At 46.8% G+C, this 18,929-nt stretch overlaps 1 long non-coding RNA gene across 1 annotated transcript in view; it reads left to right on the top strand.

The window, feature by feature from the left end:
• The window catches only part of LOC143769050 (uncharacterized), a 241,345-nt gene extending 222,664 nt beyond the window's left edge, over positions 1-18,681 (top strand). Inside the window, exon 3 of the long non-coding RNA XR_013214185.1 lies at positions 18,558-18,681. This is a non-coding gene — a long non-coding RNA (uncharacterized LOC143769050). The remainder of the gene's footprint in view (positions 1-18,557) is intronic.
• Positions 18,682-18,929: the final 248 nt, after the last annotated feature.

Genomic DNA, 18,929 nt, shown 5'->3' with positions numbered 1-18,929 from the left:
AATTTGAATACAAGACGGACTCATAACTAGTGCATATGCACCGCATCATTTATAGCCTTATATAGGTATTTTGATGCCCTTGTTGGAAAGCTGCCAATGTCCCATTTTTGCATTTATATCCTCCTTCCATTAATGGAGGTAGTAGGATTTTTTGGTAAATGTCCCCCCCAAAAAGAGGTTTGAAATACTTCACCAAGTTACTCTGGGGGTTTGAGTATTATATTTGATTTCAGAGCCTGGTTAGGCTCATTATGATATCAGGCATCAATCATTTACGTGTACACGCCTCCGGGGCTTAGACCTTTACCCCGGAGACCTCCGATAATATGGCCTTGCGTGTCAGAATGCGTTTCACGCAATCCTTTGGAGGTGTGACCAGGATTGGTCATGTGACGCCCTGCATACCCGGAAACCGCGCTTGAAAGCGGAAGAAAAGCATAGGAGGCGTACATCTACAAGACGGCGCCTTACAGGTCCTTCTCAAAAAATTAGCATATAGTGTTAAATTTCATTATTTACCATAATGTAATGATTACAATTAAACTTTCATATATTATAGATTCATTATCCACCAACTGAAATTTGTCAGGTCTTTTATTGTTTTAATACTGATGATTTTGGCCTACAACTCCTGATAACCCAAAAAACCTGTCTCAATAAATTAGCATATCAAGAAAAGGTTCTCTAAATGACCTATTACCCTAATCTTCTGAATCAACTAATTAACTCTAAACACATGCAAAAGATACCTGAGGCTTTTAAAAAACCCCTGCCTGGTTCATTACTCAAAACCCCCATCATGGGTAAGACTAGCGACCTGACAGATGTCAAGAAGGCCATCTTTGACACCCTCAAGCAAGAGGGTAAGACCCAGAAAGAAATTTCTCAACAAATAGGCTGTTCCCAGAGTGCTGTATCAAGGCACCTCAATGGTAAGTCTGTTGGAAAGAAACAATGTGGCAGAAAACGCTGTACAACGAGAAGAGGTGACCGGACCCTGAGGAAGATTGTGGAGAAGGACCGATTCCAGACCTTGGGGAACCTGAGGAAGCAGTGGACTGAGTCTGGTGTGGAAACATCCAGAGCCACCGTGCACAGGCGTGTGCAGGAAATGGGCTACAGGTGCCGCATTCCCCAGGTAAAGCCACTTTTGAACCATAAACAGCGGCAGAAGCGCCTGACCTGGGCTACAGAGAAGCAGCACTGGACTGTTGCTAAGTGGTCCCAAGTACTTTTTTCTGATGAAAGCAAATTTTGCATGTCATTCGGAAATCAAGGTGCCAGAGTCTGGAGGAAGACTGGGGAGAAGGAAATGCCAAAATGCCTGAAGTCCAGTGTCAAGTACCCAGTCAGTGATGGTGTGGGGTGCCATGTCAGCTGCTGGTGTTGGTCCACTGTGTTTCATCAAGGGCAGGGTCAATGCAGCTAGCTATCAGGAGATTTTGGAGCACTTCATGCTTCCTGGCACCTGCTCACAGTGCCAAAACCACTGGTAAATGGTTTACTGACCATGGTATTACTGTGCTCAATTGGCCTGCCAACTCTCCTGACCTGAACCCCATAGAGAATCTGTGGGATATTGTGAAGAGAAAGTTGAGAGACGCAAGACCCAACACTCTGGATGAGCTTAAGGCCGCTATTGAAGCATCCTGGGCCTCCATAACATCTCAGCAGTGTCACAGGCTGGCTGCCTCCATGCCACGCCGCATTGAAGCAGTCATTTCTGCCAAAGGATTCCCGACCAAGTATTGAGTGCATAACTGAACATTATTATTTGATGTTTTTTTTGTTTGTTATTAAAAAACACTTTTATTTGATTGGACGGTTGAAATATGCTAATTTATTGAGACAGGTTTTTTGGGTTATCAGGAGTTGTATGCCAAAATCATCAGTATTAAAACAATAAAAGACCTGACAAATTTCAGTTGGTGGATAATGAATCTATAATATATGAAAGTTTAATTGTAATCATTACATTATGGTAAATAATGAAATTTAACACTATATGCTAATTTTTTGAGAAGGACCTGTATATAAAATGAAGTACCCGCGCGCGGTGAGTCAGGTCCTCCGGTGTGACGTGCGATGACTGGCACACACACATATATATTTTTTATACTGGGCATCTCCCCTGATGATAGAGCCCAAGGAAACGCGTCGGGAGATTGAATACCAAGGAGGCTTCCCATAGGGTCCGTTTACACTGGAGAGAAAAGGGGTTGTAAGTAGGATCTATGGAAAATCCTCCCCCGGTCTGTATGTATCGGACGCATGGGATGACGCTGTTAAGGAAGGTCCCTGGAGCCTGGTGAGACCATTCCTTTTATACCCTTGAATGCTATAAACATGCTGGTTTTTGCGCACATATAGTAGGTTGGGCACTAACAAATTGTGCAGTATTGTGATAGGGTATTGCTATTTATGGTGTAGTAAAGAAAAGCTTGACACCATGCTATAAGGATTACAGCGCTAGACAGGAGCGTCTGGCTTCATATGTGGTATTGTGTGTGGTTTTTGTTTGTGGTAATTTCCTTTGGTGTTTATTGGGACTATAGTCCTTTTTAAAATATTTATTAAAAGTTAAATTTCATTTAACACTACTACCTTGCTGCTAATTGGTAACCATTTTGATTGGTAGTCTTTTGAGATATTATTAAGAGGAAAGTCACAAACACAGGAATGAAACGGGTTTTAGCATAGGAGGCCAGACTTACTAAATAGTCAGAGGATAGAAAAGAATAATATGTGGTCAGCATAAAAAAAACTACAAAACCACGCAGAGTATGCAAAAAGACCCCCGCACCGACTCACGGTGTGGAGGTGCAACACTGCACCCCAGAGCTTCCAGCTAGCAAGGAAACATCTTGATAGCAAACTGGACTAGAATTTAGCAGTGCTAAAAAATATATTCAGGCAGCAGTAACAACAAATGAACTAGCAGGGACTTAGCTTCTGCTGGAGTAGACAGGTCCTCAGAGAAGTCCAAGAGAGATCTGAACCAATTCTGATACATTGACAGCTGGCATCAGGTAACGATCTGAGTGGAGTTAAATAGGGAAGCAGCATAGCAACATAACAAGAGCAGCTGACAAAGCCAACCTAGTGATCAGCAGTTCCGCTCGAAGCCACCAGAGGGAGCCCAAGAGCAGAACTAACCAAAGTACCATTCATGACCACAGGAGGGAGTCCGAGAACGGAATTCACAACAGGGATCCGGTAGAAGCAACGTGCCCAGGGGACCATCCTGAAGACAAGGTCAAGGATGTGACAGTGTCAGAAACACTCAAAAACAATAGTGGCGTGAGCTGATTCAGCGGAGCCGATAACTCCAAAAACAGGTATCAGGATGTACACAGGTGGGGGAGCATGAGATCCTGACTGAACCACATGTGAGGGTGAACCAAAGGCCATACTGGATTCCTGAAGCTCGCTGCGAGGTGTGTTATGGACCTGGTGGTTAGGAGCACCCGAAGTGACCTGATGGTTAAAACAGAAAACCTGGGACAAGCTCTGAGGAGGTGGTAACTCTACTGACCGCAATCCCTAATCCTATCACACACACTAGAAATAGCCGTGGAGCGTACCTAACTCTCCCTAGACGCCTCTTCACAGCCTAAGAGCTAACTACCCCTAAAGATAGAAATAGCAGCCTACCTTGCCTCAGAGAAATTCCCCAAAGTAAAGGTAGCCCCCCACAAATATTAACTGTGAGTTAAGAGGGAAGTGACAAACACAGGAATGAAACAGATTTTAGCAAAGGAGGCCGAATCTTCACTAGATAGACAGAGGATAGGAAAGGGAACTATGCGGTCAGTATAAAAAAACTACAAAAACCACGCAGAGTGTGCAAAAAGACCTCCACACCGACTCACGGTGTGGAGGTGCAGCTCTGCACCCCCAGAGCTTCCAGCTAGCAAGGAAATATCATAATAGCAGGCTGGACTGAAACATAGCATGTACTGAAAAATATATTCAAAAACCGATGAACAGCAAATGACTAGCAAGGACTTAGCTTCTGCTCGAGTAGACAGGTCATCTGAGAAAGCCAAGAGAGATCTGAACCAGTACTGAGACATTGACAGCTGGCATGAACTAACGACCTCGGCAGAGTTAAATAGGGAAGCCAGCAGCAGCAATAAACGAGGGCAGCTGAGAAAGCCAACCTCAAAGATCAGCAGTTCCACTCAAAGCCACCAGAGGGTGCCCAAGGACAGAACTCACCAAAGTACCATTCACGACCACAGGAGGGAGCCCGAGAACGGAATTCACAACAGTACCCCCCCCTTGAGGAGGGGTCACCGAACCCTCACCAGAGCCCCCATGCCGATCAGGAGGAGCCAAATGAAAGGCACGAACCAAATCGGCAGCATGGACATCGGAGGCAACAACCCAGGAATTATCCTCCTGACCATAGCCCTTCCACTTAACCAGGTACTGAAGCTTCCGTCTCGAAATACGAGAATCTAAAATCTTCTCCACCACATACTCCAACTCCCCCTCAACCAACACCGGAGCAGGAGGATCAACGGAAGGAACCATAGGCACCACATATCTCCGCAACAACGACCTATGGAACACATTATGGATGGCAAAAGAAGCTGGAAGGGCCAAACGAAACGACACAGGATTGATAATTTCAGAAATCTTATAAGGACCAATGAAACGAGGCTTGAACTTAGGAGAAGAAACCTTCATAGGAACATAACGAGAAGACAACCAAACCAAATCCCCAACACGAAGTCGGGGACCAACACAGTGACGGCGGTTAGCAAAACGTTGCGCCTTCTCCTGAGACAACGTCAAATTGTCCACCACGTGAGTCCAAATTTGTTGCAACCTGTCCATCACAGAATCCACACCAGGACAGTCAGAAGGCTCAACCTGCCCTGAAGAAAAACGAGGATGAAAACCAGAATTACAAAAAAAGGCGAAACCAAAGTAGCAGAACTAGCCCGATTATTAAGGGCGAACTCGGCCAATGGCAAGAAGGTCACCCAATCATCCTGATCAGCAGAAACAAAGCATCTCAGATAGGTTTCGAAGGTCTGATTGGTTCGTTCGGTTTGGCCATTTGTCTGAGGATGGAACGCTGAAGAAAAAGACAAATCAATGCCCATCTTAGCACAAAAGGACCGCCAAAACCTAGAAACAAACTGGGAACCTCTATCCGACACAATGTTCTCCGGAATGCCATGCAAACGAACCACATGCTGAAAAAATAATGGAACCAAATCAGAGGAGGAAGGCAATTTAGGCAAGGGTACCAAATGGACCATCTTAGAAAACCGATCACAAACCACCCAGATGACAGACATCCTTTGAGAGACAGGAAGATCAGAAATAACATCCATGGAAATATGTGTCCAGGGCCTCTTCGGGACAGGCAAAGGCAAAAGCAACCCACTGGCACGAGAACAGCAAGGTTTGGCCCGAGCACAAGTCCCACAGGACTGCACAAAAGAACGCACATCCCGTGACAAGGAAGGCCACCAAAAGGACCTGGCAACCAAATCTCTGGTACCAAAAATCCCAGGATGACCAGCCAACACCGAACAATGAACCTCAGAAATAACCCTACTAGTCCATCTGCAGCGCCCCAGAGTCCTGGTCGTTGCAGTACTGTGGCTCCGCCACTATGGGGAGCCATGGTGCGTTCGATGGCACTGAAGGAGTTCGTCTGATCAGGTATCACAGACACCAATACATTTCACCGCAGGGCCTCCGGGGGGAGCTAAGGGTTCTATTCATTAGGCCACTCCCCACCATAGTGGGTAAACTGGGGGTCAGGCAGGAAGTTAGTAGAGAAAGCTGACTGGATTGAACGAAGCAACACCTTGTGGCAGAGGCTGTTGTGGAGGAAGAGACAGTAGGGCCTCTGTCAGGGGTGGGATCCTGACAGAGGCTTGGCATTGGAAAGAACGTAACGGGACCGTGCCTGCTCAGCATAGCGGCGGTGCCCTAAGAAAGGACTAGAAGCGAGATAGATTGTGCTGAGTGAGAAACGAGATCAAGCGAAAGGAGAATACCAGTAAGGGGTCATGCTGTAAGACCGGAGCAACATCCTACTGAGGCGCACTACCGGTGGCCGGAACGCCGAGGGAGTGGAATAGCATACAGCTTCAAGCCATACTCCAAACAGCGGCAGGGCAGTCAGTTTAAGGCGGGCTGTCTAACACATATCACCTATGAAGTCTTGGGGGGCAATTGCGGGAGAGGGGCGTCTCTAGGGTCCCGGAAGAACTCCAGGCCTACCTGACAAACGGGTGCCGTTCCAACCTGAATAACAGGGCGGGATGGAATACGAGAAGAACATCAAGTAATCGAGTTGTGAGGGAACTTAAGAAACAGACACAACCGTTGTGGGGTACTTTCCGTGAGCACAGCAGGGAAGGACTACAACACACAGCGCTAGAGGGAGGGCACTGATTTCCACCTGTGAGGAGAACTCTGGAGGTGCCATTGGACCGGTCGGACTTGCGCAGCCTGGTGAACCGTATTCTGGACTGAGGACTCAGAGATCTCCAGTAAAGAAGTAAAGAGACTGCAACCTGGTGTCCTCGTTATTTGCCGCGACCTGCACCGCTACACCACCATTAACCCCACTTATTGCATCGGACGTCCCCCACTGACAGACAGGGCCACGGACCGGGCCTAGCCACCGTGATAACCCCAGGACTGAGACTCAGGGGCCCGGCTCCGGGTACCCCTCGGCCCTGCGGCGGTGTGGGGGCGCTCCACAACTTGGCGTCACGAACAGGATCTACTTAAGCCTGAAGAATCGGGTCATGTGTGCCTAGAGACTGTGATTTATTGTGCTTGGACTGTGCTTTATTGCAAAGACTGTGGATTGTCACTTGCCGCCAAAAGTTCGCGCCAAAACCGCCGCCATTACAGCGCTAAGGAGAGCGCAGGAGAAGAAGAAGGGCGTGGAAGTGGGCGTGAACAAGCTGAAGAGCGCGAAAGACAATGGCCGCCCAGTCTAAATATCTCGGCCCCTTGAGGACGTGTCCGTCAGCAGCCGAGATCCGCCTCCTGATCCTCAATGGTGGGCAGAGACAGAGAAAACAAAACCGCCCACGAAGGAGAGAGCGGGAAAAGGACCAGGAAGAAGAAGTCAGAGACATGGAGGACGCCCTGGCGAGCCACCCAGAGCCGGAGCGTGGGGTCGGAGCCGAGGACTCCCCCAGCTACCCGGAGGGGCACCGCAACCAGGCCTCCACCGCTGATGCTGAATTCCTGCAGGCCGGAGTGGACGAGCTCAGCGACCGACCCCGGCGGACGCAGCTGAGCACCGAGGCCGGGTGGAAGAAGGCCATCATCAGGAGCCTCACCGGACATCTGTCGGCAGCCTCATCTGGTCCGGAGCAGGAAAGAAGTCCCAGCGCTCCGAAGCTGGAAAGCAAGGCGCTGCCGGGAAGGGGTATGCTGCGAGCAGAGATGACAACGCCGCAGCACAAGGTCCCGCAACCAGCGTTCCAGACCCCAGCGGAGACGGAGCAGACCAGCACCGGAGGGACCGCATCTGAAGCAGGTATGAAGGACGACCCTGCCCTGATGACTGACACCACTCCCGTGACTGCTGGTGCCACAGCTGCTGACCCCGTTCCAGTGACTGATCTTGCAGCAGCCTCTACCTCTGCTGCAACAAATGCCCCTACTCAAGCTGCGCAGACCTCCATCGCTGCGCATGATTTAACCATACATGAAAGACGGATTAACGGCGTTTGTCCAGCACTGGGTGTAACCCTGGACCTCACTTTTCCCAGGCCGAGAAGGGTTAAGTGCCAGGTGCCGCCCTGGAAGCCGTCCAACTAAGCCTCGGAAACCTGAAACTGTAAATAGTTAACTGTTTATTTCCTTGCTGTTTTGCTGCTAAAACCCGTCCTGGGTTAACTCTTAAAGGGATCCCTTTGTTTACCCGGGATCCCTATTGCTTTTTATTTTTGCTTTCACTTTCATTTTTGCTTTTTGTTCCACAATGTTATAAAAACTGAGAAATCATGAACAGTGCATGATCCAAACTTTCGTGTAAATAGTTTGCACCTTCTTAAAGGCGCTTTCTACTGGTTTTACTTAAAGACTCTTTGCGAAGATACCGTTCTGGAACCTTTGCTGAGCAAAGACTGGTAGGCTGAGAAGACGAGCTACCTCAGAAAGACTTGATCCCCTCTTAAGGGGGATGTGTGACCTAAACTTGAAAGTGATACTGTTTTAGAACCGTAATATGATGATGCTCTGGAAGAAATGTAACTGTTATGCATAAAGAAAAGTTATGTGTGTTTAATCTGTTTGAAATGTGAAACCTAGATAATGTTCTTTAAAAGGAAAGATGCAGAGAGCCCGTAGGGGAAGAATTAGAGTCCTGCATAGTTGAAAGAAAGGAAGTAATAACGAAGGTGAGGATAGAAGGTAAACCCTGAGTCCCCATAGAAAGTTAGTTCGTTACTAAGGACAGAGAGTGAACCCGTAGGGGTTAGGGAGCGAGTCCTTATAGGAGCCAAGTAGAGCCGGCTCAGTGTTCTCAAATTGAAAGTAAAGTTATGTTCTATACTATGTATAGTAGTTGAAAAGGCAGTAGGCCCTGGCTGAACGGGGCGGTCCTGTAACAGAAAGGAGAGGCAGTAGGTCTGGCGCCGATAGGACAGGCGGTCCTGCAGATTCCAAAGAAGGCGAATGAAAAGTTAGAATACCTTATTATGTGATTATAGGAAGGTCTTTAGTGGATTTAGAGTGTGAATCCTTAAAGGCAATGTTAAATTATTGTTCACAAAATTTGCACTTAGTAGAATACCCGGTTGGGTAATGAGAGTTAATTGGAGCCTGTTGCTATGATATTTAATTATGTTTGTAACGTTAAAAGTGTCCTCACCTCCCATAAAGGGAAGCCTGTTCAAGTATACTTATTGTTTTGCACTCAACAAAATTGTATGTCTTTTTGCTAACTTGTATTGTTGTTTTCTTCCCAGTCCCGGAGTACTGTGTTTAACCAGGGGGGAGTGCAGCACCCCAGAGTCCTGGTCGTTGCAGTACTGTGGCTCCCCCACTATGGGGAGCCATGGTGCGTTCGATGGCACTGAAGGAGTTCGTCTGATCAGGTATCACAGACACCAATACATTTCACCGCAGGGCCTCCGGGGGGAGCTAAGGGTTCTATTCATTAGGCCACTCCCCACCATAGTGGGTAAACTGGGGGTCAGGCAGGAAGTTAGTAGAGAAAGCTGACTGGATTGAACGAAGCAACACCTTGTGGCAGAGGGTGTTGTGGAGGAAGAGACAGTAGGGCCTCTGTCAGGGGTGGGATCCTGACAGAGGCTTGGCATTGGAAAGAACGTAACGGGACCGTGCCTGCTCAGCATAGCGGCGGTGCCCTAAGAAAGGACTAGAAGCGAGATAGATTGTGCTGAGTGAGAAACGAGATCAAGCGAAAGGAGAATACCAGTAGGGGTCATGCTGTAAGACCGGAGCAACATCCTACTGAGGCGCACTACCGGTGGCCGGAACGCCGAGGGAGTGGAATAGCATACAGCTTCAAGCCATACTCCAAACAGTGGCAGGGCAGTCAGTTTAAGGCGGGCTGTCTAACACATATCACCTATGAAGTCTTGGGGGGCAATTGCGGGAGAGGGGCGTCTCTAGGGTCCCGGAAGAACTCCAGGCCTACCTGACAAACGGGTGCCGTTCCAACCTGAATAACAGGGCGGGATGGAATACGAGAAGAACATCAAGTAATCGAGTTGTGAGGGAACTTAAGAAACAGACACAACCGTTGTGGGGTACTTTCCGTGAGCACAGCAGGGAAGGACTACAACACACAGCGCTAGAGGGAGGGCACTGATTTCCACCTGTGAGGAGAACTCTGGAGGTGCCATTGGACCGGTCGGACTTGCGCAGCCTGGTGAACCGTATTCTGGACTGAGGACTCAGAGATCTCCAGTAAAGAGGTAAAGAGACTGCAACCTGGTGTCCTCGTTATTTGCCGCGACCTGCACCGCTACACCACCATTAACCCCACTTATTGCATCGGACGTCCCCCACTGACAGACAGGGCCACGGACCGGGCCTAGCCACCGTGATAACCCCAGGACTGAGACTCAGAGGCCCGGCTCCGGGTACCCCTCGGCCCTGCGGCGGTGTGGGGGCGCTCCACACATCTATCAGGGACAAACAGTTTCTCCACTGGGCAGCGGTCAGGCCTATCAGCCTGAAACTCCTGCAGCACCCGCCGCAAATCAGGGGAGATGGCAGACAGAATCACCCCCTCTTTAAGAATACCAGCCGGCTCAGGAACTCCCAGAGAATCTGGCAAAAAACTCCTAGAAAGGGCATCAGCCTTCACATTCTTAGATCCCGGAAGGTATGAGACCACAAAATCGAAACGGGAGAAAAACAGTGACCATCGAGCCTGTCTAGGGTTCAACCGCTAGGCGGACTCGAGGTAAGTCAGATTCTTATGATCAGTCAGGACCACCACGCGATGTTTGGCTCCCTCAAGCCAATGTCGCCACTCCTCAAATGCCCACTTCATAGCCAACAACTCCTGATTGCCGACATAATTACGCTCGGCAGGCGAAAACTTTCTAGAAAAGAAAGCACTCGGCTTCATCAAGGAGCCATCAGAACTTCTCTGAGACAAAATAGCCCCTGCCCCAATCTCAGAAGCATCAACCTCGACCTGAAAAGGGAGCAAAACATCTGGCTGACGCAACACAGGGGCCGAAGTAAAACGACGTTTAAGCTCCTGAAAGGCCTCAACGGCCGCAGGGGACCAATTCACCACATCAGCGCCTTTCTTCGTCAAATCAGTCAAAGGCTTAACCACACTAGAAAAATTAGCGATGAAGCGACGGTAAAAATTAGCAAAGCCCAGGAACTTCTGAAGACTCTTCACAGATGTAGGTCGAGTCCAATCATAAATGGCCTGAACTTTAACAGGATCCATCTCGATAGTAGAAGGGGAAAAAATGATGCCCAAGAAGGAAACCTTCTGAACTCCAAAGAGGCATTTAGAGCCCTTCACGAACAATGCATTAGCACGAAGGACCTGGAACACCATCCTGACCTGCCTTACATGAGACTCCCAATCATCCGAAAAGACCAAAATATCATCCAAATATACGATCATGAACCTATCCAGATACTTCCGGAAGATGTCGTGCATAAAGGACTGAAACACAGATGGAGCATTAGAAAGCCCGAATGGCATCACCAGGTACTCAAAATGGCCCTCGGGCGTATTAAATGCTGTTTTCCATTCATCGCCCTGTTTAATACGCACAAGATTATACGCCCCTCGAAGGTCAATCTTGGTAAACCAACTAGCCCCCTTAATCTGAGCAAACAAATCAGACAACAGAGGCAAAGGGTACTGAAATTTGACCGTGATTTTATTGAGAAGGCGATAATCTATACAGGGTCTAAGAGAGCCATCCTTCTTGGCCACAAAAAAGAACCCTGCTCCCAACGGCGACGAAGACGGGCGAATATGCCCTTTCTCCAAGGACTCCTTTACATAACTCCGCATAGCGGCATGTTCTGGCACAGACAAATTGAACAGTCGGCCCTTAGGGAACTTACTACCAGGAATCAAATCAATAGCGCAATCACAGTCCCTATGAGGAGGTAGGGCACTGGACTTGGGCTCATCAAATACATCCTGGTAATCCGACAAAAACTCAGGAACTTCAGAAGGAGTGGAAGAAGAAATTGACATCAAAGGAACATCACCATGTATCCCTTGACAACCCCAACTAGACACTGACATTGATTTCCAATCCAGTACTGGATTATGAACCTGTAACCATGACAAACCCAACACGACAACATCATGCAAATTATGCAACACCAAAAAGCGAATATTTTCCTGATGTGCGGGAGCCATGTACATGGTCAGCTGAGTCCAGTACTGAGGTTTATTCTTGGCCAATGGCGTAGCATCAATTCCCCTTAAGGGAATAGGACTCTGCAAAGGCTCCAAGGAAAAACCACAGCGCCTGGCAAACTCCAAGTCCATCAAGTTCAGGGCAGGCAACGCCCGAATCCACAAATGCCATAACAGAGTAGGACGACAGTGAGCAAATCAGAGTAACAGATAAGAGAAATTTAGGCTGCACAATACTAATGGTGACAGACCTAGCGAACCTCTTAGTGCGCCTAGGACAATCAGAGATAGCATGAGAGGAGTCACCACAGTAAAAACACAGCCCATTCTGACGTCTGTGTTCTTGCCGTTCAGCTCTGGTCAAAGTCCTATCACATTGCATAGGCTCAGGCCTCCGCTCAGAGGACACCGCCAAATGGTGCACAACTTTGCGCTCGCGCAAACGCCGATCAATCTGAATGGCCAAAGACATTGACTCATTCAGACCAGCAGGCGTGGGGAACCCCACCATAACATCCTTAAGGGCTTCAGAAAGACCCTTTCTGAAAATTGCTGCCAGGGCACACTCATTCCATTGAGTAAGCACAGACCACTTTCTAAACTTCTGGCAATATACTTCTGCCTCATCCTGACCCTGACAGAGTCAGCAAGATCTTTTCTGCCTGATCCACAGAATTAGGTTCGTCATAAAGCAATCCAAGCGCTAGAAAAAAATGCATCCACATTAAACAATGCAGGATTTCCTGGCTCAAGGGAGAAAGCCCAGTCTTGCGGGTCACCACGCAACAAAGAAATAATAATCTTTACTTGCTGAATGGGATCACCAGAGGAGCGGGGTTTCAGAGCAAGAAACAGTCTGCAATTATTTTTGAAATTCAAAAATTTAGATCTATTCCCAGAAAACAAATCAGGAATTGGAATTCTAGGCTCTAACATCGGATTCTGAACTACATAATCTTGAATACTCTGTACCCTAGCAGTGAGTTGATCCACACAAGAGGACAAACCTTGAATATCCATATCTACACCTGAGTCCTGAACCACCCAGAGGTTAAGGGGAAAAGAAAGACAAAACAAGCTGCAAAGAAAAAAAAATTGACTCAGAACTTCTCTTATCCCTCTTTTGAGATGCATTAACACTTTGTTGGCCAGCTGTACTGTTATGGACCTGGTGGTTAGGAGCACCCGAAGTGACCTGATGGTTAAAACAGAAAACCTGGGACAAGCTCTGAGGAGGTGGTAACTCTACTGACCGCAATCCCTAATCCTATCACACACACTAGAAATAGCCGTGGAGCGTACCTAACTCTCCCTAGACGCCTCTTCACAGCCTAAGAGCTAACTACCCCTAAAGATAGAAATAGCAGCCTACCTTGCCTCAGAGAAATTCCCCAAAGTAAAGGTAGCCCCCCACAAATATTAACTGTGAGTTAAGAGGGAAGTGACAAACACAGGAATGAAACAGATTTTAGCAAAGGAGGCCGAATCTTCACTAGATAGACAGAGGATAGGAAAGGGAACTATGCGGTCAGTATAAAAAAACTACAAAAACCATGCAGAGTGTGCAAAAAGACCTCCACACCGACTCACGGTGTGGAGGTGCAGCTCTGCACCCCCAGAGCTTCCAGCTAGCAAGGAAATATCATAATAGCAGGCTAGACTGAAACATAGCATGTACTGAAAAATATATTCAAAAACCGATGAACAGCAAATGACTAGCAAGGACTTAGCTTCTGCTGGAGTAGACAGGTCATCTGAGAAATCCAAGAGAGATCTGAACCAGTACTGAGACATTGACAGCTGGCATGAACTAACGACCTGGGCAGAGTTAAATAGGGAAGCCAGCAGCAGCAATAAACGAGGGCAGCTGAGAAAGCCAACCTCAATGATCAGCAGTTCCACTCAAAGCCACCAGAGGGTGCCCAAGGACAGAACTCATCAAAGTACCATTCACGACCACAGGAGGGAGCCCGAGAACGGAATTCACAACAGAGGTGATCTCCCAGGAGGTGAAGAGAATGTTAAGCTTGGGTGTCATCGAGGAGTCAAAGAGCAGCTGGTCCAGCCCTCTTTTCCTGGTGCTGAAGCCAAATGGAGAGTGGCGCTTCTGTAATGATTACAGGAAGCACAATGAGGTGTCCAAGTTTGACGTGTAGCTGATGCCCTGGGTCAATGAGCATATTGAGATGCTAGGGTCAGCCAGGTACATCACCACCCTGGACCTAACAAAGGGGTACTGGTAAATTCTCCTGTTTCCAAGTGCCAAGGAGAAGATGGCCTTCTCTACACCTGACGGGTACTTTCAATATACCAGGATGCCGTTCGGACTACAAGGAGCCCCAGCTACGTTTCAGAGAGCTATGGACCAGATAATAATCCCACACAAGAAGTACGCCGTCGCTTACCTTGGATGACATCGTGATCTTCAGCTCGGATTGGAGAAGTCACCTTCAGAAGGTCCAGGCGGTACTCGATGCACTAAGGAAAGTGGGGTTTATCATAAACCCAAATAAGTGTGCCCTCAGGAAAGAGGAGGCAAAGTACTTGGGCTTCATTGTTGGATGGGGTGAGAAAGCCACAAATAGACATAGTGGAGGCAATCCAAAAGTGGTCACAGCCAGTCTCCAAAAGCAGGTTAGGGCCTTTCTGGGAATTGTGGGATATTATCGGCTATTTATCCCGAACTTTGCCATGATAGCTGCCCCATGATTGATCTTCTCAAGGGCACAAAGTCAATGATGGTCAAATGGTCCTCTAAAGCGGAGATGGCATTCCAGGAGTTGACGCTTGTCCTCTGCCGACAGCCGGTCTTGGTCGCACCAGACTTCGCAAAGGAGTTCGTGCTCCAGACGGATGCCTCCGAAGTCGGTTTAAAAGCTGTGCTGTCCCAGGTAATAGATGGCGACAAACACCCAGTCCTATACCTGAGTAGGAAACTCTCCTGTGAGAAGAACTATACCATCATGGAGAAAGAGTGCTTGGCAATCAAGTGGGCAATCGACACTCTAAGATATTACCTGTTAGGCAGAAGGTTCAGGCTAATATTTGCATGAAGGGGAAAGAAGGGGAATAATGCCAGGGTAACTAGGTGGTTTCTGGCTCACCAGGACTTGACTTTCCATGTGAAGCACAGGCCAGGGAGGTTGCATGGGAACACAGATGCCCTGTCCAGAGTCCCCTGCTTAGCCAGTGAAGGTGCCAGAATCCACGGCTTTTGGCAGAGGGAGGGAATATGTGATGGAGGGGAGATACGTGTAACTGTGCATGATGGTGTCAGTGATGTGAAACCAGAGTAGTTTCCTCCAACACACTACATGTTGAGAGGATTAAATTATTATTATTTATTATTACAGTGCCATTTATTCCATGGTGCTTTACATGTTAAAAGGGGCAAATATAGACAAATACAATAAACATGAGCAAAAAACAAGGCACTAACAGGTACAGAAGGAGGGAGGACCCTGCCCATGAGGGCTCACAGTCTGCAGGGGATGGATGAGGATACACTATGAGAGGGTAGAGCTGGTCGTGCAGCGGTTCAGTAGGTTGAGGATAACTGCAGGCTGTAGGCTTGTCGGAAGAGGTGAGTCTTCAGGTTCTTTTTGAAGGTTTCTATGGTAGGCGAGAGTCTGATGTGTTGGGGTAGAGAGTTCCAGAGTATGGGGAAGCACGGGAGAAGTCTTGGATGCGGTTGTCTGAAGAAGAGATAAGAGGGGAGTAGAGAAGGAGATCTTGTGAGGATCGAAGGTTGTGTGTAGGTAAGTACCGGGAGACCATGTCGCAGATGTATGGAGGAGACTGGAAGTGGATGGCTTTGTATGTCACAGTAAGGGTTTTGAACTGTAGCCTCTGGATGATAGGAAGCCAGTGAAGGGCTTGGCATAGGGGAGAAGCTGGGGAATAGCGGGGAGACAGGTAGATTAGTCAGGCAGCAGAGTGTAGGATGGATTGGAGTGGTGCCAGAGTGCTAGAGGGGAGGCCAGAGAGTAGGAGGTTGCAGTAGTCAAGGCGGGAGATAATAAGGGCGTGCACTAGTGTTTTTGTGGTTTCGCTGTCGAGGAATGCACGGATCCGGGAAATATTTTTGAGTTTGAGACAGCAGGAGGAGGTAAGGGCTTACATATGTGGCTTGAAAGAGAGGGCAGAGTCGAGGATCACCCCGAGGCACCGAGCATGTGGGACTGGGGAATGTGAGCAGCCATTGACATTGATGGATAGGTCTGGTGGAGGGGTAGAGTGAGATGAGGAAAGATGATGAATTCTGTTTTGTCCATGTTCAGTTTTAGAAAGCGAGCAGAAAAGAAGGCCGAGATAGCAGACAGACAGTGTGGGATTTTGGTGAGTAAGGAGGTGAGGTCGGGTCCAGATAGGTAGATCTGCGTGTCATCGGCGTAGAGATGATACTGCAAACCGTGGGATTCTATGAGCTGTCCCAGGCCGAAGATGTAGATGGAGAAGAGTAGGGGTCCCAGAATTGAGCCTTGAGGGACACCAACAGACAAGGGGCGATGTGAGGAGGTGGTGTGGGAGAGGGAGACACTGAAAGTTCTGTCTGTTAGATATGACGAGATCCAGGATAGGGCCAAGTCTGTGATGCCAAGAGATGATAGAATGTGTAGCAGGAGGGAATGGTCCACAGTGTCAAAGGCAAGACATGAGAGTTATGTTATGGGCTGGTTTTAGTGGACCTCCATAGAGCGGGTGGGACAGGGTCCACCATATCTCCACCTGCACCGCTGTGTGCTCACAGGACCTGTGTGATGTCAGGATCATGTGATCAGTCACATGATGGAGGAGTCACAAGGTCTGGGCTTAAATGGCTGAAGGCTAGAGCTTTCAGTGTTCAGTGTGGGCCTGGAGAGATAGGACTCAAGGGAAGTGTGTGCTAGACCTGAACAGTGCACATTGCTACCTATGAGCGGGCTGACCCCCGCTAAGAAATGGACTGTGTTTTTTTGTTTCTTTGTTTTGCGGTTTTGCCCAGAGGGCCGTGTTTACTTTTCCAAGCTTGGTTTATGATGTCTACCATAAACCAAGCCTTTTCTCAAAGAGACAGTGTTCCGGTTATACCTCTGTGTCCAGCTGAGTGAGTTGTTCAACCACACCAGATATACATAACCCTGGAGATATATAAGGTAATAGTTATGGTTAGAATAAATGAAACAGCCAATATAGCTGAATACCAGGTGGACAAAGGAGTATGATTATGGGTGAAGATAGTCCAAATAGGACAAAGTAAGGTAAAACTACAAAGAATAAAATAAAGGAGATGTGGGATCAAAATAGATAAATAATGAAGGAAAAAAGAAAAAGGTAAATAATTATAACGCTAATAAAGAACAAAGATATCATAAAAATAAAATAGGAACTAAGGAAAGAAGAGGACTCACAGAGTGACAGAAAAATTAGGGAGAACAGTGAAAATGAAATCATATCCGTCCTAAAAGGAAATCAGGTGGTGCAAGTCTGCAGAAAAAGAAATAGAAAACAGATTTATTAGATAAAACCAGATAACTCTTACTCTTTATTTAGCCCCCTTGGCCCTAAAGTATCCAACCTATGAATCCAAAAGGATTCACGTCGCTGTAGAACCTTAATCCAAAAAGTGACCTGTGATAAAAATGTATGTCACAGGTAGGTAAAGATTAACCATTGCTTTCATTCCCCCCTCTGTAAATCAATAGAACACATGAAAATAAGAAACTTTAAAACTTATCTTATCAGAGAGATCTGCTTCTTTCTCCTCCTGAACTGATATTTAATTCTCAAAATTCTCATTTTGCAGGTAAAGCTTGTCTTTCGTGAACACAGATTTTCCTATTACTGAGACAGTAGATGACAGTTGGTGCTAAAAGTTCTATGAAAAACTGTAGCTGCTGTTTCAGAACTTGCAGCAGGTTACCTGCTTCTACCTCGTCTTTCCTCCTTTCCCTTGCCCTCTCCATAGAATTTTAAAAGCACCAACTGCCATCTCCTATCTCAATCATGGCAAATCTGTATTCACTGAATACAGATTGTACAGATATTACCCATGAAATGAGAAGTAATGATCAGTCCAGAACGAGGACAATAGCAAATTTGTCTTGTAAGATACTGTATACTACAAAGTTTCTTATTTTTATGTCTAGTATTTATGAAATAAAAATAAAAATTATATTTATTATTTAAGGGGTAAAACTGCTCTGGTAATATGGAATCTGTGCTATCATTAGTTACTACGGCAACAACAACAATTTTTCTTTTAGACAGTTTTCATAAATGAGGATCTTTGCCTTAAATTAGAACTTGTGTATTCTAAGGAATCATATACGAATAACTATTGAATTTTCAAAGACACATTCATATCAAGCATGACGAAATGATACATAGATTATAAATGGAACAAAGCTCAAAACAAAAAAAACATTTAAGACAATGGTTCTAAGGATGACTCGGACTTGCAAATGTAAAACAATACATTTTTCCAAAATCCATTTTGTTCCTAGATATTATGTATGACAAATATGCAGGAGGCACCTGGAGTATCCCCTACTACTCAGGCAGGAGCAAACTGACTATTTTGGGACCAGCTTCTTCCCATACATTTCTGATTTTTTTACACGCTAGTTACAATGTCTACTTTAGTACTAAATGTAGTAATTATTTAGTGAATAGTAACTCCATATTCTATTTCTTTTAGCAAAAAATAAATGGATTCGGCAGATCTGATCAGAGTCTTTGTCAAGAAGTCGTGAATGCACAAATCAGGTAGGAGACTTAGACCTCAATTTGTCATTTGCGGAATTTTTTAAAAGTGACTTTCCTTTTTTTGTCTTGTGGTAATAATTGTCGTTTTGATGCCAAATTCATCAAAATGGTGCACAAGATTCACGAACTTGGCACATATTCAAAAATGGGCTTCCATATGGTCTTGAATTGATTTTATGCGACATTTGGCGGCAAAAGTCACAAAAATTGTGTCAGTAGAATTCCCGTCTCCAAAAAATACTAGGGTGGGACTGGGATGAAGTTGCTCCAAATTTTGCAACTTTTTAAAAAGTCGCAATTGGTG

Source organism: Ranitomeya variabilis, chromosome 4 (assembly GCF_051348905.1).
Source record: "Ranitomeya variabilis isolate aRanVar5 chromosome 4, aRanVar5.hap1, whole genome shotgun sequence".
NCBI lineage: Eukaryota > Metazoa > Chordata > Amphibia > Anura > Dendrobatidae > Ranitomeya > Ranitomeya variabilis.
The sequence above is the reverse complement of the archived record's forward strand: the minus strand, read 5'-3'. Positions and strand labels throughout refer to the sequence as shown.